The sequence below is a fragment of the Lagenorhynchus albirostris genome, chromosome 10 (assembly GCF_949774975.1).
Source record: "Lagenorhynchus albirostris chromosome 10, mLagAlb1.1, whole genome shotgun sequence".
Classification (NCBI taxonomy): Eukaryota; Metazoa; Chordata; class Mammalia; order Artiodactyla; family Delphinidae; genus Lagenorhynchus; species Lagenorhynchus albirostris.
Window position 1 is genome coordinate 16795289 of NC_083104.1, and position 25752 is coordinate 16821040.

A 25752-nucleotide genomic window follows, 5' to 3' on the forward strand; every position below is an offset into this window, starting at 1 on the left:
AAATATGTCACAGATGAAGGAGCAAGGTAAAAACCTACAAGACCAAATACCTGAAGAGGAAATAGGCTATCTACCTGAAAAATAATTCAGAGTAATGATAGTAAACATGATCCAGAATCTTGGGACTAGAATGGAAGCACAGATTAAGAAAATACAAGAAATGTTTAACAAAGATCTAGAAGAACTAAAGAACAAACAAACAGAGATGAACGACACAATAACTGAAATGAAAAATACACCAGAAGGAATCAATAACAGAAAAACTGAGACAGAAGAGCAAAGTGAGCTGGAAGACAAAATGTGGAATTAACTGCCGAGGAGCATAATAAAAAAAAAAAGAATGAAAAGAATTGAAGACAATCCCAGAGACCTCTGGGACGATACTAAATGCATCAACATTCGAATTATAGGGGACCCAGAAGAAGAGGAAAAGAAAGGGTCTGAGAAAATATTTGAAGAGATTATAGTCAAAAACTTACCTAACATAGGAAAGGAAGTTGTCACCAAAATCCAGGAAGCACTGAGACTCCCATACAGGATAAACCCTAGGAAAAGCACACCAAGACATATTAATCAAACTAACAAAAATTAAATTCAAAGAAAAATTTTAAAATCAGCAAGGGAAAGAAAAATAACAAAGGAATCCCCATAAAGTTATCAGCTGATTTTTCAGTGGAAACTCTGCAGGCCAGTAGGGAGTGGCAGGATACACTTAAAGTGATGAAAGAGAAAACTCTAAAACCAAGATTACTCAACCCAACAAAGTTCTCATTCAGATTCGATGGAGAAGTCAAAAACTTTTCAGACAAGCAAAAGCTAAGAGAATTCAGCACCACCAAACCAGCTTCACAACAAATGCTAAAGAAACTTCTATAAGTAGAAAACACAAGTGAAGAAAAAGACCCACAAAACAAACCCAAAACAGTTAAGAAAATGGTAATAGGAACATACATATCGATAAGAACCTTGAATGTAAATGGATTAAATGCCCCAACCAAAAGACACAGACTGGCTGAATGGATACAGAAGGAAGACCTATATATATGCTGTCTACAAGAGACCCACTTCAGACCTAGGGACACATATGGACTGAAAGTGAAGGGATGGAAAAAGATATTCCATGCAAATGGAAATCACAAGAAAACTAGAGTAGCAATACTCATATCAGATAAAATAGACTTTAAAATAAAGACTGTTAACAAGAGATAAGGAGGGACACTACATAATGATCAAAGGATCAATCCAAGAAGATATAACAATCATAAATTTTATGCACCCGTAATAAGAGCACCTCAGTACATAAGGTAAATGCTAACAACCATGAAAGGAGAAATCGACAGTAACACAATAATAGTAGGGGACTTTAACACCCCAGTTACACCCATGGACAAGTCATCCAAACAAAAAATAAATAAGGAAACACAAGCTTTCAATGACACAATAGATCAGATAGCTTTAATTGATATTTATAGAACATTCCACCCAAAAGTGGCAGAAAACACTTTCGTCTCAAATGCACATGGAACATTTTCCAGGATAGATCATATCTTGGGTCACAAATCAAGCCTGGGATAATTTAAGAAAATTGAAATCATATCAAGAATCTTTTCTGATCACAACGCTATGAGATTGGAAATAAAGGGAAAAAACTGTAAAAAACACAAATACATGGAGGCTAAACAGTGCACTACTAAATAACCAAGAGATCACTGAAGAAATCAAAGAATAAATTTAAAAAATACATAGAAAAAAATGACAATGAAAACACAATAACCCAAAACCTATGGGATGCAGCAAAAGCAGTTCTGAGAGGGAAATTGATAGCAATTCAATCCCACCTCAAGAAACAAGAAAAATCTCAAATAAACAATCTAACCCTACACTTAAAACAACTAGAGAAAGAAGAGCAAAGAAAACCCAGTCAGTAGAAGGAAAGAAATCATAAAGATCAGAGCAGAAATAAATAGAAATGAAGAAAACAATAACAAAGATCAATAAAACTAAAAGCTGTTTCTTGAGAAGATAAACAAAATTGATAAACCGTTAGCCAGACTCATCAAGAAAAGAAGGGAGAGGATGCACATCAATAAAATTAGAAATGAAAAAGGAGAAATCACAACTGACACTGCAGAAATACAAAGGATTATAAGAGACTACTACAAACAACTATATGCCAATAAAATGGACAACCATGAAGAAATGGGCAAATTCTTGGAAAGGTACAATTTTCCAAGACTGAACCAGGAAGAATTAGAAAATATAAACAGACATATCACGTAATGAAAGTGAAACTGTAAATAAAAATCTTCCTACAAACAAAAGTCCAGGACCAGATGCTTTCACAGGTAAATTCTATCAAACATTTAAAGAAGAGCTAACACTGATCCTTCTCAAACTCTTCCAAAAAGTTGCAGAGGGAGAAACACTCCCAAATTCATTCTACGAAGCCACCATCACCCTGATACCAAAACCAGTCAAAGATATCACAGAAAAGGAAAATTATAGACCAATATCACTGGTGAACATAGATGCAAAAATCCTGAACAAAATACTAGCAAACAGAATCCAACAGCACATTAAAAGGATCATATACCACGATCAAGTGGGATTTATCCCAGGGATGGAAGGATACTTCAATATATACAAATCAATCAGTGTGATACACCACATTAACAAATTAAGGAATGAAAACCATATGATCATCTCAAAAGAGGCAGAAAAAGCTTTTGACAAAATTCAACACTGATTTATGACAAAAACTCTCCAGAAAATGGGCATAGAGGGAAACTACCTCAACATAATAAAGGCCATATTTGACAAACCCACAGCAAGCATCATACTCAGTGGCGAAAAACTGAAAGCATTTCCACTATGAGTAGGAACAAGACAAGGATGTCCACTCTGGCCACTCTTATTCAACATAGTTTTGGAAGTCCTAGCCATGGCAATCAGAGAAGAAAAAGAAATAAAAGGAATACAAATTGGAAAAGAAGTAAAACTGTCACTGTTTGCAGGTGACATGTTACTATACATAGAAAATCCTAAAGATGCCATTAGAAAACTAGAGCTAATCAATGAATTTGGTAAGGTTGCAGGACACAAAATGAATGCACAGAAATCTCTACCATTCCTATACACCAACAACAAAAAATCAGAAAGGGAAATTAAGGAAACATTCCCATTTACCACTGCAACAAAACGAATAAAATAAAATACCAAGGAATAAACCTACTTAAGGAGGCAAAAGACTTGTACTCAGAAAACTATAAAACACTGATGAAAGAGATCAAAAATGACATAAACAGATGGAGAAATATACTATGTTCTTGCATTGGAAAAATCAATATTGTGACAATGACTATACTACCCAAAGCAATTTACAGATTCAGTGCAATGCCTATCAAACTACCAATGACATTCTTCACAGAATTAGAACAAAAAATTTTACAGTTCCTATGGAAACACAAAAGACCCTGAATAGCCAAAGTAATCTTGAGATAGAACAATGGAGTTGGAGGAATCAGGCTCCCTGAATTCAGTCTATACCACAAAGCTACGGTAATCAAGACAATATGGTACTGGTACACAAACAAAGATAGATCAATGGTACAGCATAGAATGCTGAGAGATAAACCCACACACATATGGGCACCTAATTTACGACAAAGGAGGCAAGAACATACAATGTAGAAAAGACAGCCTCTTCAATAAGTGGTGCCGGGAAAAGCGGTCCGCTATATGCAAAAGAATGAAATTAGAATGCTCCCTAACACCATACGCAAAGATAAACTCCACATCGATTAAAGACTTAAATGTAAGGCTGGACACTATAAAACTCTTAGAGGAAAACATAGGAAAAACACTCTTTGACATAAACCACCCCAAGATCTTTTTTGACCCACCTCCTAGCATAATGGAAATAAAAACAAATATAAACAAATGGGACTTAATTAAACTTAAAAGTTTTTGCACAGCAAAGGAAACCATAAACAAGACAAAAAAACAACCCTCAGAATGGGAGAAAATATTTGCAAATGAAACAGCAGACAAAGGATTAATCTACAAAATATACAAAAGGCTCATGGAGCTCAATATCAAAAAAACAAACAATCCAGTTAAAACATGGGCAGAAGACCTAAATAGGTATTTCACCAAGGAAGACATACAGATGGCCAAGAGGCACATTAAAAGATGCTCAGCATCACTAATTATTAGAGAAATGCAAATCAAAACTACAATGAGGTATCACCTCTCGCTGGTCAGAATGGCCATTATAAAAAAATCTAGGCACACTAAATGCCGGAAAGGGTGTGGTGAAAAGGCAGCCCTCCTGCACTGTTGGTGGGAATGTAAGTTGATATAACCACTATGGAAAACAGTATGGAGGTTCCTTAAAAAACTAAAAATAGAAGTACCATATGACCCAGCAATCCCACTACTGAGCATATACCCTGAGCAAACCATAATTCATAAAGAGTCATGTACCACAATATTCACTGCCTCACTATTTACAACAGCCAGGACATGGAAGCAACCTAAATGTCCATCGACAGATGAATGGATAAAAAAAGATGTGGCACATAAATACAATGGAATATTACTCAGCCATATAAAGAAATGAAATTGAGTTATTTGTAGTGAGGTGGATGGACCTACAGTCTGTCATACAGAGTCAAGTAAGTCAGAAGAACAAATACGGTATGCTAACGCATATATGTGGAATCTTAAAAAAAAAAAAAAGGTACTGATGAACGTAGTTGCAGGGCAGGAATAAAGAGGTAGATGTAGAGAATGGACTTGAGGACATGAGGTGGGAGGGCGAAGCTGGGGCGAAGTGAGAGTAGCATCGACATATATACACTACCGAATGTAAAATAGTTGGCTGGTGGGAAGAAGCTGCACAGCACAGGGAGATCAGCTCAGTGCTTTGTGACCACCTAGAGGGGTGGGATAGGGAGGGTGGGAGGGAGGCTCAAGAGGGAGGGGTTATGAGGACATGTGTATGCATAGGGCTGATTCTCTTTGTTGTGCAACAGAAACTAACACAGTATTGTGAAGCAATTATACTCCAATAAAGATCTATTAAAAAATAAATAAAATTGCAGTGCAAGGAAGTAAAGTAAATCAGTACCTCCCCTACCTCAATCTCTAACAGCCAGCCATGCCCCACAACTTTGTCACTTAGAGAAAGGAGTGTGGGAAGTTGGTGGAGGGGTCCCTGTAACCTCTATATTCACCCTTCAGAGCTGTGTATTATCTTTCAGAGCGCATCTCTTTGTAGAAAAGCCTTGAAATTGTGGGCTTTTTTTCTTAGTCCCATCAAAAATGAGAATGTTTAAGGCCTTTCTGTGCTGTAGGAATCAGCCCTCCTCCTTGAGCCTTCCCTCTGAGAGCTTGATTCACCCTCAGCAGAGCCATAAATGGCCTCTTCTTTGGCATCTCTCCCAGAACCCAGTGGACACTGGACGTGGCACACAGCAGGAGCCATAAAGGCAGTCACTACTGTAGACGATTGACAATGGCAGTGGCTGGATTTGCTGGAATAAATGTAAAGTAACGACCAGAGCTTGTCACATAATAATAGTAGACAACCGGTGTTGGAAGAGATGGTTAAAGCCCAGGCCACGGCCTAAACAGGTCCCATTCAGCTTTCACTATCCCATGTTATTATTTAGCAAGTAGGATTTGGTCAGCAGTGTCAGTGGTTAACTTCACTATTCTTGAACTAAAGTGATAAGGAATAAATGGCGCTCAGGATTATTTTAAATTTGTGTTTGGTATATTCTAATTCATGGGCGAATATTAGAGAAAAGAAGGAAAAAAGGCTTATTTTCCATTGTTACTTAAAGGAATAAAAAATTTTTTGTTGTAAAAAACAAAAAGAAAATACCTGAAACAATTCATGCAATATACTAAACTGATCAAAATAAAAGGAAATTTGAAAAACAAGCCCGCAAGATTGTTACTAACTTATTGCCATACTTATGTTACGAATTAATGGTACGTTTTTATCATGGTTCTAGCTAGTGTAGGAACAACCAAATCCCATTCCTTTCAAAGGGGGAGAGAAGGAAAAAATTAGCTGTTTTAGTGACTGTACATTTTGTATACTTCTAAGCACCTCTTTTAAAATTTTATTTATCTTTCTAGTGAAGTATAGTGGATTTACAAGGTTGTGCTAATTAAGCAATTCTTCAGTATTACTGAAAAGCAGCAAACGCACATGCGGTTTCTTATTTACAGTACAGCTGAAGATTGAATTTAAAATAATCTAGTTTGAATGTACATAATTGTTAGTGTGTCGCCTATGGTATTATGTCCAAAGGGAGCAAAAACTGTTCCCAAGCAACAAAACCTATAGACTGGCCAGCAGCCATTAAAGAGAAATCCTAGTCACCTGGGTTGTTTGATTTTTGTTGAAGAGCTTACATGTTTGAAGGGAACGCTATCCACTAAGAGGCATTGATCAGTCTTTATATTCCTAAAACAAGATGGGGTTACATGTGACGTTTTTAGCCCTATTTAAAAAATAACAGGACTGGTTATAATTTATGAAGGTATAATGTGATCTGAGGAAAGTGGTAAGTCATGATTAAGTGGTTTTTAGTTTTTTGAGGTGAGACTATTCTGGCATATGTGCCCTTGCACACACACACACTCGGCGCTAGGATGAGCACGCTCACATCTCAGTCCCTTTGGGTTGACAGTATTGAAGACAACTGAACAGGCAGATTCGGCGTGTTTGTGGTTTATTTGCTCTGTGGCACTGAATATGGATTAATGACATAACAAATCTTTGAGACTAACTTTCCGCCGTGGACATATCGTGTTGAAATGAGAGCTACAAGCATGAGTAGTGGTGATGAGATGTATGTCAAGCAAGATAAGCTGGTCTGGGCCCGTGACTGATGAATAAATGCTTTGGGACAGTTAGCTGCTCGCTTTTCCTCAACCTTACATTGTAAAAGTGTCTTTCAGAGCCATCCTCAGATGCTTTCATTAGTTTCTATTGCATTTAGTTGGATATAAAACTTTCTTCTGTGTCTGTATAATCTTAGGGAACAAATTCAAAAGGCTGGTACTATAAATAGATGATTCTGTTCATTCTAGGACTGTTGATTTTTTTTAAAATAAGTTATTTTCGGCTGCGTTGGATCTTCGTTGCTACACGCAGCTTTTCTCTAGTTGCGGCGAGCGGGGGCTACTCTTCGTTGTGGTGCGCGGGCTTCTCATTGCGGTGGCTTCTCTTGTTGCAGAGCAGAGGCTCTAGGTGCACGGGCTTCAGTAGTTGTGGTGCACGGGCTTAGTTGCTCACGGCAAGTGGGATCTTCTCGGACCAGGGCTCAAACCTGTGTCCCCTGCATTGAGAGGCGGATTCTTAACCACTGTGTCACCAGGGCAGTAGGAGTGTTAATTTGAACTTCGTGATATCAAAAGGATAAAAGGTATAGATAAGGATTTAGAAAGATATGCACCGAAAACTTGCTTCTGTCTCTTACTAGTTGTGTGACTTTGAACTAAACCTTGGTTTGCTTATCTACAAAATGGGATTTTGCCTAATTGCTACAATGTATGTAAGGCATCTAGTAGAGTGCCTCCTACATGATAAAGATTCAATGCATAGGGGAGACATTTCACCCTTCTCAATGAAGGGAACAATTTCTCCCACCAACATTCATTCATTTAGCCATCATTCTTGAAATACCTCTCATATTCCAAGCACTGAGGTAGCTACCAGTTATAAGTCTTGGTGGGAGAGTGAGGGTGGAAAAACCCCTTTATTATAGCCTCTAATATTTAAATTCTCAACAGGCTATATACATCACTTATTGAATAATAAAACAAATTATGAAATACAGTGTTTATAGGAGGGCATGAGGCCAGATAATTGGGAGTTAAAAAAGTGACATAAGAGCTACTCGCAGCCCTCAGAGAACTTAAGAGGAGAGCTGTAGTTCTATATCAGAAGTAATGTTCCCCCAGGGTGACCATTTTGGTTGTCACACTAAGGAAGGGAATGTATGCTACTGGCATATAGTGACCTGGAATGACAGTAAACATTCTGCAGTGCAAAGGACAGCCACCAACAACCAAAAATTATCCATCCCCAAACGTCAATAGTGCCTAGGGTCAGAAATCCTGGGCTATATGAACCAGTAAAACAAACACAGGCAGAATTAGGCCACAAAGTGCATTACACAGCAGCTCTTTACGAAGGTACAGACATTTGGTTGTAATCATAGTAGCCACTAACATTCTTGGTGCCCTTATTATCTGCCTGTATGTCTTAACAGTCATTTAACCCTCTTTATAGCTCTATGATGTGGAGGTATGATTTTTTAATTCATTCCACAGATGAGGAAACTGAGTTCCAGGGAGATTGCATTAATTGCTCAAGTCAGAAAATTAGTTTGTGGTAGAGCCAGGATTTGAACCTAGGAAGTCAGCCTCAAAAGCCTACCATCTTAACCCATTATGCCAATTCTGCAAAGCATGTCGGGACCTCTCCTAATAAGAATAGCAATTTTTATCAAAGGATGAGGTTGAGAATCTGGACTGTAGTTTCACTGTGGCTATAATCTCTCTGAGCTTCAGTTCCCAAAAGGAAAGATTTAGATTTTGCCGGTTGTACTGTCCTTTTAAAGTTCTTGTTCAGCTTTAAAATTGTATTATTCTGGTATTAACCAGATAGTATCCTTTCAACACATTTTTGATTGTTTAGTATGATATAGGCAATGTGTGGGTGCTTGGAAAACACAGGAAAGATATTATTCTATGTGAAATAAAAGACAGTAAAATAATGTTCCTGGACTCAAAGATTTTACATACTCAGTAACAGTCTAAATTTCATCAGAGGAATTTACACAAATTTCTGTGCACATATAGAAAAATGGCTGTAACCGATTAGGCTCTGAAGTCTCATTTTCCCAGTGAAAAAATTGAAGGCCAGAGCATTTGAATGATATCACCAATAATACAGATCACATTTTAGTACTTATATACATTATGTTTTAAATAGTTTCAAAAGAAATTGTGCATTTACAGTTATGAAATTCTTTGTGTTGCAGAGTCATGTAAGTGATGTGAGGGGATAGTTTTAGGTCAGTGCCTAACATGAAAGTAATGCTGAACTGTGTCTAGTTAAATTTACCCTTGAAAATGCCTTATATTTCCCGCCAAATATGGGATACTTGGTGTAATAGTTTCCTAAGGCTAAGTGTCACAACTGGGTGGCTTAAACCAACAGAAATGTATTCTTTCACAGTTATGGAGGGTAGAAGTCCAAAATCAAGGCATTACCAGCCATGTTCCCTCCGAAGGTTCTAGGAAAGAACCTTCCCTTGCCTTTTCCTTGCTTCTAGTGGCTTCTAGCAATCTGTGGTGTTTATTAGCTTGTATTGAATAGCTGCATCATTCCAGTCTCTGCCTGTGTCTTCCTATGGACTTCTTCTCTGTGTGTATCTCTGTGAGTCCTCTCCTTTTCTTTTTCAACTTGCCGATTTAAACTTTTTTCTTTCACTTTTTAAAAAATTTATTTGGCTGTGCCGGGTCTTAGTGGTGGCACACAGGATCTTCGTTGCGGCATGCGAGATCTTTAGTTGTGGCATGTGAACACTTAGTTGTGGCATGTGGGATCTAGTTACCTGGCCAGGGATCTAACCCAGGCCCCCTGCATTGGGAGCGTGGAGCCTTAGACATTGGACCCCCTCTCCTCTTTTTTATGAGGACACCAGTCATTGGATTTAGGGCCCACCCTTGTACTGTAAGACCTCATCTTAACAAATTACACCAGTAAAGACTATTTCCAACTAGGTTTACCTTCTAAGGTTTCTGATGGACATGAGTTTTGGGGGACCCTATTCAATCCACTATGTCTGATATATATATATAATGCTGTATGAGAATAGTGATACTTACATGTACGATGTGCACCTAGAAAAAAACGATCTTGCAAATGGAGTTCTCCAGCACTGTATCTTTAAACATTAGAATGAGATGCAGCATAATGAGACACTTAAATTATTCGTAGCTGTAAGAACCAACTTGTATTAACAACCTCAACTCATGCATGGTGAGCAGAATTGCCCACACAGTTTTTTTCTCTCACTCTCTTCTGTGCATGGTTAATTCCATTTAACTAAAATGACATCTGATGTGTATTTCCCCAAGAAAAAATGATGAATCCTTGTAATTATTTTACCTTTTTGTGATTTTTTCCTGTGATTCTATTTAAGTGAACATTACTATTTTAGATCAAAATGTTCTAACCTTTATTTTGCACATTTCAAAATTCTTAACCCTGCTATCTATCATTATCCTATTGCAAAGTTCTGTTTTGGATATTTACCATGATCACTGTAAAAAACTGTTTATTATAGGGCTTCCCTGGTGGCACAGTGGTTGAGAGTCCGCCTGCCGATGCAGGGGACACGGGTTTGTGCCCCAGTCCGGCAAGATCCCACATGCCACGGAGCGGCTGGGCCCGTGAGCCATGGCCGCTGAGCCTGTGCGTCCAGAGCCTGTGCTCCACAACGGGAGAGGCCACAACAGTGAGAGGCCCTCATACCACACACACACAAAAAAATACAAACTGTTTATTATAAACTCTACCAGAGTCATATAAAGTCTCATGATATTGATATACATGGCAGTTTTTTTAACAGTTTGAAATCATAAAGTTCTACAACAAATGATGCTGAAAGTATTCGTTGAATAGGGTGCTTAAGAAAGCCATATATGGAGAACAATGAAATAAATTAATCTGATACAAAAATAAAAAAGCAAACCAGAAAAAAAGTACTCTGGAATGGCACAGTAAGGCCCTCTGAAAATTTGCTCCTACCCAAGGGTAATAAATATACTTGAAAAAATAGTGAAAACCAACTTTTTCAGAGCTCAGGGAAATTAATCAAAGGCTTCCAACAATAGAATAAAAGCTTATCCAAGAAAAATAGCTGGATCTTGGTAAGAACAGCAAACTTTTAAATTTGCTCTATTTATACCCCCTATTCCCCAAGTCTTTGGTAGCCTTGAAAATCAGCATCTTTGCAAACACAATATATGTGGGAAGTAGTGGCCTAGCAGTAACTAGAGAGGCAGAATGGGTTTGCAGCTCCCCCCGTAATCACATACCCAGAGAATCTTCACTATCTGACAGCTCACTGGAAAAGCTCCATTTTTAGTATTTGTCTTTATTTGACTTACTCACAGCTTATACTACAGAAAAAGCCTTATCCTCAGGGTACTTGAAAATAATTAGGAGCAACTGTTTAACTTTAAAGCTTCCTGAGGCAGTGATACCAGTTAGGGTAAATAAGAAGATGGCCAAGAAAACTTAAAAAGAAAAATTGAGGAATGAGATGTCATAGGAGGCTTTGAAAATCTCTGACATGTTCTGGATAACCTAGAAGGCCATGCATATGTGCAGGGCTGTTCACATGCCCAGGAAAGACCCGAGAAAGCCCTGATTTCTCACCTCTGTCTGACACCGGAGCTCTGCACAAGGGGGAAGCGAGTACTAAGGCAGAGCTGTAAACTGCCAAAATTTTAAAGGTTTGTTCCAGCACACACAGAGTCATTTGGCAAAGGATGAGAGACTGAGTCATCTAAAGCAATTAAGAAAATCTCTGTCCAGTGATTCACTGACCACAGAGTTAATTGAGTTGAGACTTGAGTGGCATATGATAAAAATACAAACTTTACATAAGTTTGCTGCTGCAACAATAACAACAACAGCAAACTCTGGTGGGGAGAGTTGGTTATAATTTCCACAGTTGTCCCAGTAAATTATTTAAATCATCAATTGTTTAACAAAAGATTACAAAACACACAAAGAAACAGGAAAATATGCTCCATAAACAGGAAGAAAACAATCACTAGACAATATCCCAGAGGAAGTTCAGACATTGGAAGCAGCTATAATAAATATGTTTAAAGAACTAAAGGAATCTACATGTAAAGAGTTATAAGAAAGTATGATATCTCAGCAAATCAGAGATTAATATTATTTTAAAAAGAAACCAATAGGAAATCTGGAGTTGAAAATTACAATAACTGAAGTGAAAAATTCACAACAGAGGATCAACAGCAGATCTGAGTTGGCAGGTTCTGAATCAGCAAACTTTTTTTTTTGCAGTACACGGGCCTCTCACTGTCGTGGCCTCTCCCATTGCGGGGCACAGGCTCCGGATGTGCAGGCTCAGCGGCCATGGCCCATGGGCCCAGCCGCTCCACGGCATGTGGGATCCTACCGGACCGGGGCACCAACCCACGTCCCCTACATCGGCAGGTGGACTCCCAACCACTGCGCCACCAGGGAAGCCTCTGAATCAGCAAACTTGAAGATAGGTTGAGATTATCTAGTCTGAGGTCAAATAAAACAAAAATGAAAACAAAAATGGACAGAGTCTCAGAGACATTTGGGGTACCATCTGCATAGTTGGGGTTCCAGAAGCAGATGAGAGAGAGAAAGAGGCAGAAAAAAATATATGAAGAAATAATGGCCCCAAACATCCCCAATTTGATGAAAAGCATTTATGAATATTTACTCATACAGGAAGCTCAACAAATTCCAAGTAGAATAAACTCAAATAGATCCACACTTAGACACATCATAGTCAAGCTGTCAAAAGCCAAAAACAAAGTCCACCAAAAAAAAAAACTTGCACGTAGTTGTATATAGCAGCTTTATTCATAATTGCCCAAACTTGGAAGCAATCAAACTGCCCTTCAGTAGATGACTGGGTAAATGAAGAGGGGTGCATCAAGACAATGGACTATTATTCAGCACTAAAAAGAAATGAGCTATCAAGCAATTTAAAAAACGTGGAGGAAACTTAAGTGCACATCACTAAGTGAAGGAAGCCAATCTGTAAAGGCTACTTACTGTATGATTCCAGCTCTAAGGCTTTCTGGAATAGGCAAAAGTAGTAAAAAGGTCACTGCTTGCCAGAGGTGGACATGGGAGCAGGATTGAATGGACAAAGCACAGGGCAGTGAAAATAGTCTGTATGATATTTTAGCAATGGGCACATGTCATTATAACCTTTCTCCACACCCAAGAGTGTACGACACCAATGAGTGAATGCAAAGGTAAACGATGTGCATTGAGTCATTACGATGTGTCAGTGTAGGTTCAGCAGTTGTAACAAGTGTACCATCTGGAAGGAGATAATGGGCGAGCCTCTGCATGTATAGGATACTTGGGAAATCTCTGTGCTTTCCTCTTCATTTTCCTGTGAACCTAAAACTGCTCTAAGAAACCGAAGCCTTAAAAAAAGATGCAAAATGAAAGAAATCAAAGCAGTAAGGCAGTGACTCATGTAGTACAAGGGCTTCTCATCAGAAACCAAGTAAGCCAACATTGCTTCTTATATCATTAGAAAGTATAGAAATAAAAAATGGGGTAAAAGTCAGGTTTCTGGCTGAAATTAAGAGAAGCATTGGCTTTGACCATGACCTTCCTGATTGGAATTACAAGTGGTGGTGAGAGTGAGATTAATATGCCATCTAAAGAAAGGAATCATCTAACAAAATATTTCATTTCTGGCTTTTATTATTTCATAAATCATCTTCCCAGTGTCTCTTTGGACTGAAATTCAGTCTAATCTCTCATATCACATGCTTACTCTTACTAGGACAAGCAAATTAAGGCAAATAGTTGACAAGTATATGACAGATGCCAGCTGTGTTGGAACAGGTGTGTATTAAGCATTTGACACAAGCTTTATAGATTATTAAAACTTCAGAGTTTTATGCTTAGAACTGTCAGGCTGCAAACTTTAAATTGATAATTTGTTTGAGTATATTGTTGGTATGTGTGACAAAAGAAAAAAATCCAAGAAAGGTCTTTATAACTTAGAAAGTCCTGTGACTAAAGAACTGTTCTAAGATCAAGAATGGAGAATAGATACAAATCGTAACTAGTCAAGCTAGACCCGTTGAAAACCTGACTGACTTCAGTTAATTAATTCCATCCACATCAATGAGGAATAAACTTCATTTTGTACATATATGGGCAGCCACACTCTTATTTATGAGGCAATACAGCATCAGTGGTTTTCTTATCAATATGAAGTCCTTTCATAAATCCTGGTCTGGATCTCATAATGGTGCCCATCCTGTCAGCTTTTATGTGGTCCAGAAGGGCTTCCTCTCATATTTCATTTTGAAATCTGATTCCAGTATTGTGATTACCATTTGGGCCTTTGGTCACTTGTTATTTTAAATGATTGCCTGTTTGTGAGTTTGGATTATGTCCACTCAGCCATTGAGTGAGCATATGAGTGGTTTTTCATCTCCATCCTGTTTCTTCTCAGTACATGATTTCTATTATTTTCACCATGATTGACAGCTCTCTGAGACCAGGGGCTGTCCTTCATCTCCTAATTCTTCCTAGCATGTAACAGTTTTTGTTGAAAAAGTGCTCAAATTTTGCTTAAGTGAATAGCTGTTTTGTTTTTGTTTTTTTTTGCGGTACGTGGGCCTCTCACTGCCGCGGCCTCTCCCATTGCGGAGCACAGGCTCCGGACGCACAGGCTCAGCGGCCATGGCTCACAGGCCCAGCCGCTCCGCGGCATGTGGGATCTTCCCGGATCGGGGCACGAACCCGTGTCCCCTGCATCGGCAGGCGGACTCTCAACCACTGCGCCACCAGGGAAGCCCAGCTGTGTTTTTTATATAAAGAAAATCGCATTAGTTTTGGAAATTTGGCTATTTCTTTCCTGGGCTGTAGTTTCTTGTTTTCCATAAACATGTTAGAACTAATTTCCAGTAATCAGTCAAAATCCTCTCTGAATTTGTAAGTAAATGCATTACTTCCTCATCAGTAAAATGGAATAAAAAATAGTGTTTACCTCTTGGGGCTATTAAGCAGATTAAACAATTCAGTATATGGAAAGTGCCTGTTATATTCATTCATCCATTCTACAGATCCAAGTGAGGGCCTACTACTAGAGATACATCAGGGAACAAAGCAGCTAATGAATTCCCACTTGTGTGGCTTACAGACTCTTAACAATATGAATATACAGTTTTGAGTACACAAGTGAACTTGCTACCAAGCCAGAAAAATCCAAAGTAATGTTGTGTAAGGTTGACTTCTGAGCATGTAGACAAAGTAGTAGTGATTGCTTAAAAAGTGTAGATTCAATAACAATATTCACTGGGGACTCAACTCATTCCCATTCTATTTTTGAGGCCAGTAAACTATAAAAATGGCAAATATAATGACCTGCTCTCGAGTCTCAGTATTCCAGCTGTGCAGTTACAGGAATGGCACTGGGGTTTAAAACGCCTTGTGTGGGAAGTGTTCAGGAGTTTAACTGACCACAAGATGAATATGAGGAAGTAGTATGATATGGATAGAAAAAAAAGTAATTTCTTTTTAATTCTATGGCTATCACAGGAATGTATAATTCAGAACAAGTGCTGTAATGCTCTGGCTCAATTCTGTGCTAAATATAGTATGACTCTTACAACTCTGAAAGAAGTATGAATAAACCAGAATGCTTCTAGTGAAGAACAATCAGTATATGAATGGGTGAAGAATAATGATATATGGTAAAAGAGGAAATCTTAAGGAAACACCAGAGCTGACATGCAGAGAAGATTTGAGGGGAAAATAAGAGCTGAAAGATCACACAGAGGAAATGAATTTATTGATAGACAGGATGCAGATCAAATGAGTGAATCTAAAGAAAGGCAGCTTTAAACTAAATGTGATTCAGGGCAGAAAGAAAATAAAATTCACACCCTCGTGAAATTTATGAATGCAGTACCTATAGAAGAGTTCCCCGAGAGGCTGAATGAACACAGTGGCCAGCTGCATCCCAGTCTGCTTTTTTGAAAGCATGGCCCCTTTTGACTTTAGTCCCATTGTTAAAATCTAATGGCTAATCTTTTGAGCAACTTCACATAGACTCAAAGAATTTTAAGTTTAGAACAGATAGAAATAAATGTAGATAATCTTCACAAGAGCAGGTTTTATTATTACTACTGCTAATAAAATACTTTCTCTTGGGACTCTACCAAGCATAGCATTTATAAGTTGTTTGGTGAACCTTGAAATTCATTTTTCCCTTAAAAAGTAATGTCTTAAATCTTGATTAATTACCCCACAGCCTCTTTAAATCATAAAATCGATGAAGATTGAGATCAAGAGATTAAGGGAAGCTTATAAAAAGGCAACCCTTTCCTGAATGCTGTGCTAACAGTAGAGGGGGCAAATAGCTTTCTTCTCTTCAATCAGCTCCACTTAATTGGAAATGCCTGCTTAGAGAGCTGTGTTTAGAAGGATTCTGAAGCACAGCCTTTCATCACTAGGGAAAAAGTGCCGTGATAAGTATTCTCTGTCATTTGCAGAGGACCCATACCTTGTTAAACACAACATGTCACATAGCATGAAATGAAGCAAGTCATTGGTCTTGGTGGGTTAGAGTTCATCCTTTCGGGTTTCCATTTGTCCTTGACACCCTGCTTCATATCCACCTTCCCCTTCTGGAGGCCAGCCTGTCTGATCTGTAACAAATGAAGCCCAAAACCAGATGCAGAAGCCGTAGCCTTGCATGGACCTCACCCCCTGCTCCCACATTTGCATAAGGTCCTATCCTCGTTTGTTTCTCATGGTGGTCCCACTCTGATCAAACCCTCCCTGATACACTTGATTAAAATCATGCACGAGGGCTTCCGTGGTGGCGCAGTGGTTGGGAGTCCGCCTGCTGATGCTGATGCAGGGGACACAGGTTCGTGCCCCGGTCCGGGAAGATCCCACATGCCGCGGAGCAGCTGGGCCCGTGAGCCATGGCCGCTGAGCCTGCGTGTCCAGAGCCTGTGCTCCGCAACGGGAGAGGCCACAACAGTGAGAGGCCCGTGTACCGCAAAAAAAAAAAAAAAAAAAAAAAAATCATGCACGAGATGGGATCAGATGTGAAAGGCTGAACCAAGTGTACCGTGTTTTCTGTTGGCTAATAGTCCCTAATAAGAACAAACACTTACTGGTTCCATATATCACATAAGCCGCTGACGCAACACAAAGTCCTCTGTAGGTTCCTGCTTCAGTCAAATGCTGAGTCAGATCTTACTGTGGATGACCACTGTGTGACTAGGAACAGGAAATACCAACACTGTACTTCATGTGTTCCAGGTTGCTTGTTTCTCGGATTAAGTGGAAATGAATGCTTTTGCAGCTTTATTTCCAAGGGTTGATTTGGAAGTGCATTTTAAGGATACTGTGTGTGCCCTGTACAGTGTTAAGAATGCCTTTGTTTAAAAAATGCCTTTATTTTTGGGAAAAAGTGATCAGATCTCTTTGCCTTATTGTTGTGACATGTGAGAAACGTTTATTAAAATGTGCAAGCATTAACTTTTTAAAACTTCCATGAAAAGAAATGGAAATTTTATATTAAAGGATTTTTCCTCTTCAGATTTATTAGTTAAAGAAATACTAGATACACTTATAATAAATAATGTGTGTTCTCCTTATGGCTTCCTAATAGAAACAGGCAACTGATTAAGAAAACCTCTCTCTGTGGTCTCTCTCTTTCAGGGTCTAATCTGTATTTTCTACACAGAAAAAAATAGGGGAAAGCCCTTGAATCAACAAATTAAGGCAACTCTGTCCATTTGGTAGAATGAAAAACTTTAAAAAATGCAGTTCCTCCTCCTTTTACTGAGAGTGGATTTTACAATGTAGGGAGGTTCTAATTTCTACCTAAAACCACTATAAAAAAAATTTCATAAGAAACTGCAACATTTCTGCTCACCTATAGGCAGCTCAATTTCTACAGCTAGTTTGAAGGAGATACCAAAACTCACATCTGAAAAGAGGTAAATAATGGTTTTCCTATTCCTGAAGTGCATGCATACCCGAACTCAATTTTGCCTGAGGGACAAAAACAGAATTCAGAGTTCACAGTGAGTTTATTTGATGAATGCAGCAGCGTTTTTGCATTTTCAATTGTATGCTCAATTTCCTACTTTAAAAATATCCTAAAATTCATCAAGCATTAAGCCCTGCTGGAGAGTGACAAGACGGGGGCACAGCAGTGAGAGTGCCCGAGTCTTTTCCTTAGGGATATTCCTAATTAAAAACTGACTGGTGCCTGCAGGTGGCTTGCATTGTTCTGTATAGAGATCACCATGAATTCCAACCTCTACAGAGGTGAAGGTGTGGTGTGCCAAAAAAGGGAAAACCTATAGCAAATAGAGAAAAGTGATTGTGTCTCCCGGATTGACCAGGTAAAAAAGGGAATTCAGAGATTTCAGATTTAATATTCTTTCTCTTCTGCTTAGAATTCAGTTTTTTCTTGATCTGTCCAGTTCAATGGCTTTTAACCATCAGGAGTTTCCTGGGAAACATGATTTAAAAACATATAGATCTTTCCGGGCTCCCTCCATTCATTGTTAACTGAATCCAGAATCCGGGCTCCCTCCATTCATTGTTAACTGAATCCAGAATCACTCCTGGGAATCTACTTAGATACCAAGGTCTTCAGAAATTATGGCACATGGTACCGTTTGAGCACCACGAATCACAGTGCAAAACATCCAGTCAATAATAGGAAACTATAAAGTAAAAAATACAGAAAACATCTGGTGAAGAATTAGTACAGTACTGCACCCAAAACCCTCATGGCCCAACACTCCATGCGCTCTGCAGCCTAAGTAACTGAAGGAAGAAGGTTCTCAGATCCTTCTGTGTGTGACCAGTACCAGCTGTCTGAGCAAAATATCGATTCTCTGGCCTCTCCATTTTCCCCAGACATTTAATACATTTGGCCTCGTACCCAGGAATGTCTACTGTTAGCCTTCACGCCGTGTGGCCCTGCCACACGTGCTTTTGCAGAGTACACTTGACAAAATTCTGCTTAAGGAATGAGGTCAACACAACATGGGCACCAAGGACGTGATGGTAACAGCTGTAACTTCACATAGTCACAAAGTAATTGAGAAGAAATGAATCTACGTTCTTCTGTGAACTACCTAGAATTTTCTCACCAAGTACATGAACCTTGGGTATTTCTGTTCTGATCTTTTCTATCTAGTGATGACAATTTTATATCCCTCTGTGAGTTTATTTTTATTAATAAGAGAGAAAACCTCTTGGGTTATGAATTTAAAAAGCCCAGTGTTAGCTTTGTCTTCAGGCATCAGATGGTGTCGCCAGAACCGTTTCTCCCTAGTTCTTTCCTCTGCTGTTCACATGCTAACTTCTTCCTCTGCTGCAAGCCTCTCTACTTTGGTGGACAATTGTTTGCAGGAGCTCCATCCTCAAAACCCCTCGGGTTCAAAGCCAGTGGGAGGAGCTAGAATCTTGTCAGCTGGTTCTGCAAAATCTTGAGAGTTACTGTGACTGGACAGACGTAGGTCATATGGTTGGTGGAATGTGATTGATTTAGCCTTGGTATACGTGTCGATGGGGGCAAAAACCCCCAAGAACATACTTGCTGAGAGAGCATAACGGGGGCACCCACTAATTGTTGCCATTGCCAGAAGGAGGGAGATAGATCTGGGGAGAAATCTCCAGTAAACGTCCACTATGACACTGTGTATGTATAGAAGCAACCAGAAATAACAGGCAGGGTTAGTGCCTGGAGGGTTGCCAGATGACTGGTATTGAAAGAGACAATTTAGTATTTTGAGCTTCCTTGCTAGAAAACACAGTAAAGAAAAGTACTAGAGCTGTCAATGTTTGTGGTTTCTAATTAAGCCAGTTTATTTGTTACCTTGTTGGGAATCTGTGGTTTGTACTTGAACTCTCGGCTACTCCGCTGCATATGGCAGGAATTACCTTTCAGAATCTCTGTACATGTGTGTGTAACCCTTCCTTGGGGGTTCTTAATCTTTTTTTGTACCATAGACCCCTTTGGCAGTCTGAGGAGGCCTAAGAATCCCTTCTCAGCATAGTTTCTAAAAGCATAAAGGAACATACATACAACTGCAGAACAAATCCATTTTATTAAAAGTTTCAATATGTTATAAATAAATCTGTGATATAGAATTATGTGCTTCTTTAATAGCACATTATATTGTTCAGTAAAGATCTGTCTTTTTTTTTTTTTTTTAACTCTTGCTATCCCAGTTCACAGACACACTGAATTTCAAGAGATGTCCATAGACTCCAGATTAAGGAATGCTATCACATAGATGCTGGTAGCCTATTAGCAAAGATGACCATGTGTAGTTCCTCCATTTGAAGCCCTCCACTTGCTCCCAACTTCAGGGTGAAGTCTGAAATCCTGAGCATGACACACAGGCCCTATTATAACCCAAGCAGGCTCAGTTTCTCATGCTTCCCCGCCTTGTACTTGAAGCTCAGACGATACTGGACAGCAAACAGTTCCCTGAACGAGCAGGGTCGTCTCACCTCTGGGCATTTTCACGCAGTGGGCCCCTGCCAGGGCAAGCTCTGCCTCTCTCTCTGCCATTCTGCCTGGCAGACTCTTCATCATCCTTTGGGATTCAGACTCATCTCCGTCCCAGACTGAGCCAGCTCTGCCCCTTCCATGGGCTTCCACTGACCCCACTCACCCTGTTACATTCTCCTAACAAGGCAGTAAGCCACAGAATCAGGATGCGCAAATGGCTGGAAAGATCGAGGTACTTAGAACACTTACCCCCTTACTCACCCCTAGCTGTTGCAAGTTTTCAGGCCAGGGTCTTCACTAAATAGTAAGTGCCCGTATTATTAAAATTATTTCAATACTTTTTCCCACATTTATGTCAAATGTTAGTGTGAAGATAATCTTAGTATTCTATCTAATATATAAATCTGTGATTGAAAAAGATGAATGATGGAGTCAAATAAGAGCGAAACCTCTATGTGTTTGTGTGTATTTTAAATTGTACCATCAATTGGATAATAATAGTGTCTTATAGTTATTTAGCATTGATGATGTTCCAGGACAGTTTTCAGCGCAGTTTGTATATTACCTCATTTAATCTTCACAACAACTGCACAACTACTGTTATTAGCCCTGTTTTCAGGAAATTGAAGCTTAGAGAAGTTGAACCACTTGCCCAAAGCCACATAGCTGGTAAGAGATTTGAGTCTAGAAGATAAGGCTTCAGATCTCTTCATCTTATGGCATAATGTTTATTTTTATCAATAAACTACCATGTCACGTATGCATATAATGGAAGTATAGGTATTTATGCGTACGTGTACATACCCACACATAAATAAGTTTTTTGCATGCATCATTCTTATAATGTTTTTCTGGTTGAACATCCTGACTGAGGATTTGGTGTTAACATTTTTCTTCTAGAAGTTGGTAAAATTGTAGTTAGAAATAGCTAATGAAGTAGGTATTCTTGTTGCACCTGAGACCATTACCATTTTCCCGCCCATACTGATTCTCTGACTTATCAATTTTTCTCTAAAATGTCATCTTAAACTAGTGCTTAGGTAACAGAATTTGGAGGTAGCAGACCTGTGTTCAACCCTGACTCAGCTCTTTGCACCTTTGGAATTAAGCTACCGACTTACCCCAGACCTCAGGCTCCTCATTGGAAAAAATGTGGTGCGGGATGCCTGCTCAGATTTACTTAATGAGCTTAGCTGTATTTGGGGTTTTCTAACTATATCCATTCTTATTTGATAAAATTTTAGGAATTTGAGGTACAGGCACCTTAACGCAAAACGCATTGCGTCTCTTTTAGTCTTTTGAAAAACGGCCTCTTCTATAGACTCCTAAGAAAGGAGAGGTTTATACATGACAATTTTCCAGGTGTCATTATTTTTTTCCCACCTTTATAATTCTTGTCCCATCTAAGTATCATCTAATCAAAAATAATATTATTTATTCTAAGCTGATCCACTTTTTCTTATTAAGTGATTAATTTAGAAAGTAAACATCATTTCTGTAAACTTACTGGGTAGATATAATTTTTTCTTTACTATGTTAAGATAAACAGAATGCAAAATGAAAGCATCAATAGAAATGGCTCCTCATCTTATAGCATCTGGCGTACGAATGGTGGTATTTGTACTTGGTTTTGGAAATGCTGGCAGAAGACTGTCACCTGAACGAGCCCTCTATCAAACCTCGCCTAATTAAAGTTTCTAGCATGAAAAGGGGTCATCTGCTCACTCACTGGCATTTACTGTTGACCTCTCCAATTATACACACAGCTTTGACCTCGTGGCATTAAATGTGCAGCTTTGACCATGATTAGGAGCTAAGGGCAAAGCAGGCTATTGGCAAAACTGCACAACCAAAAAATTATTTAACTTCAACATCGCTCTACCTCTTCCTTTTCCATTTTTCTTACCTCTTCAAGAATTCTAGCTGCCCAGATGCTTCCTGTGTCTACCCCTTACTGAAAGCCCATTTACAGTTTGTCCTCTAGAAGCAGAAACCCTTCCTGGAAGAAAGCATTTTCTTCCATCTATATTCATGTCCTCTGTTCTGCCTCAAAACTTCAGAACACAGCTTTCCTGGGTAATGTTCTCTCAGATACATGGTTGGTAACTCTCTGATCTAATATACTGATTCTTGATGAGATTTCTAATTGATAGTAATGCAGCCAAATTTCTTAGTCTGTGCTGTTGAGGGATTTGAATTTTAATGGGGCAGTAGCCTTGAATCCTTCTCTTTTATTCTAAAATGATGAGTGTCTGAGAGAGTTTAATCCTCTTCCTGGGTAGATTTTTCTTCAGCAGAGAACTTGACAACATCATCCTGCAGATCATACTGTATAGCCTAGAAATTCTAAATCTTTGGGAACTGAAGTCCCATTAATCTTTCTGTGAAAGAGTCTGGGATTGTCAAAGAAATAAACAAGCAAAATTTTTCTTTAAATATTTTAAAGTATCTGTTAGTGTTCTCATTTTCAATAAGTTTTACAAGTATAAAGTAGAAGCAGAGTAGCTGGCAGTAAATTATATTGCAACTTGCTCATCATTTTTATGAAAATCTAGAGCCTGGCTGGTTTGTGCCGGTCACAGCCTACGACAGAGATGCCCAGCCTACGATAGGAGAGCCTGAGGCACTCACCTGGGCCCGTACTACTTGGCGTGAGCCCTACACACATTTCCCAACGCGAGCCAAGGCTGTGGCTGGACCAGCCCTTATGATTCTTATTATGATTGCAAGACTCATGTCAGGAGCAACCATCAGGGAACTTTGAAGGAGCAAGAGTTATTACTCTCTTTTATTGAAAAAATGTTTATTTTCTATTGGGGTATACTTGATTAACAATGTTGTGTTAGTTTCAGGTATACGGCAAAGTGATTCAGTTAAACATATACACGTATCTATTTTTTTTCCCTTTTAGGTTACTACAGAGTATTGAGAAGAGTTCCCTGTGCTGTACTGTAAGTCCTTGTTGGTTATTTGTTTTAAATATAGCAGTGTGTATTTCTCAGTCCCCAACTCCCAGTCTATGCCTAAGTCCTGGAGGGTACAGGACATGCCTGAGGGCCGCACAGCACGGTTGTAGGTTGGGGAAGGGGGAAGGAGGGAAGAGAGAGAGAGAGAGAACCTGGTGTTCCGCCTCTTTACTGGGGTCTAATGATGGAGTGCCTAGGATTTTGTGGGTTCACTATTAGTGAATTTAAAATGTAAGAGAGAGAATTGGGGCACAGGATGGGAAAAGCTGGTCACTCGAGTGGTAGTTATCTAGGTCACCCAGGCCTTTCTAGAAGGGGAACTTCGTGAGTGCGGGCAGCCTGGTTCCTTATCTGGACGTTTTGCTGGTAGCTGTGTCGTACAGTTGGCGGTGCGTTTATTTGAGATGGATTATCTTTGAAATGGATGCCTCGATAATCAAAAGCTTACTGCCAGGCACTTACACACCCCGGCCCCAGGCTATTTGTGCCTTGACCAATGGCCACCAGTGTATAGTTCAGAAGCACCAGTGGATGTGTGGAGGCAAACTTGCTGTGAAGCTAGTGAAGCTGAGTGAATATGCAGGGCTCCCTGTGTGCACGGCCCCTCGCCAGGCTCTGGAAGAGTCCAGCAAAGTATACACCATGTGTTGCCTGTGATGTGTTCCTGTAAAATTTGCAAAAATAAGACATTGTGACTTCAATCGTTTAGGACCACGGTCGCCCACCTCTGAATTGCTTTCCATCACATTTCTTCTCCTGTTAGTAACTTTGGCCATGATTGTGTATGGGATCTGCTAAAGGAGATGGAGTTGGGGGTACACGTATCTTCACTTGGGCGGGGGATACACTCAACATGTGGCTCAAAGTCACTTCCATGTATCTGTGCGATACAGGCCAGCCGTCCTGACTTAGGAATGCCTCCATGGTATTTCTCCTGCCAATTTCCCTGACATCTTGACACAGAGGTGCAGGGTCAGATTTATGTCAAAATATTAATTAAATATTATGAGGGTTTTTTTCTGCATTTTGTGATATTTGTGGCATTTGTTAGGTTTTTAATATTCTTAATCAGTTGCAGTTTCTTTTGTCCCTCCAAATAAGCATCCCCTGTTAGACCAGTTTTTATTAGTAATTTTTTAATCACTTAATGAGAAGCCCCAAATTGTACATGCTTCAAGCACTACAGTTCTACCTTTGGGTACCAGCTATAGGTCTTCTTCCAGTTGGGACTAGTGAGACCACTTCAGCAGACTCTGCCCATCATGGGATGTTTTGTCACTGTGTTTGGTTTCTGGAATATCAATGGCTCCATTATGATGTTACTAATTATTAGTAGAGATGTCCAGTATTATTCACAACTTTCACCACCACCTTCTTCAGCGAGAATGTGGCCCACAGAGATGGCTCTTTGTTTTCCATTTATTCCCCAAGAAGTTTTCATTTTGGTTTATTTTCTTCATCCTTAGGGCACGCCTCTTAAACTAGTCTCTTTGATATTCACTCTCTATCTTCCATGCCTTGGAACAATTTCCCAAAGATTTAATTAGCTCTCGCCTGGGTGAAGCAGCTCTTTGCTCTGGTGCCTCTGTTTGTAAACAGGAAAGTCTTTCATCTTTGGCTGCCTAGAGAATTTGCTACTCACAATCCACTTCCTATCCAGTTTATTACTTTTTGAGTTCAGAAGTATCCATACCTATATGTTTGCTCGTAGCTACCTTACCTCAGGGTAAGGTAAGACTCAATGACATATATGGCATCTTCCGGTTCAATACTGGATTCGTTGTTGGGAAAAATACCCAAAAGACTCCACATTTCATCTCCAGCTTTCATTACTTTGTGGATTTTGTAGCTAAACTATCTTTAGAAGAACCATTTCCAGATGGTTCAAGTGCCTTGTTAAGGGTACGTTTTACCAAGTACTAATCAATGATCGTTTGCATTGTCAAAGTGCTGTACTATTATTTTTTATAAATAGTGAGTGCTTTATTTCATTACATTGATTCACTTCTCTTTCTTCTTATCTCTTAAAATGTTTCCATCTTGCTTACCCATTCCAGCAGTTATAAACAATTGCTAGAGAGGATACAATCCAAAAATCTTTTATATTTGCCTCTGAAATAAATCTCAATAGATCCATATTAATGAAAACGGATTGTTTAGTCTAACTTGCTTAACCTGAAGTTTCTTTTAGTTTTAAGATTTATTGTTGGTGATTTAAAAATACATGTTTCTATTTTCTTGCTTTATCATGTTTACATGATCTAATTAAATCTTAGTGTTTGAAGATTTCATTGCGCCTAAGGTCATTATTCTGATCCTGATCAATTCCAATTTGTACAACATTTACAGAGATTGTAAATGTCAACAGGACAGGGTCCAGAGTTGATTGACTCCAGAATTGAGTTGGAAAGTCAAAAAAA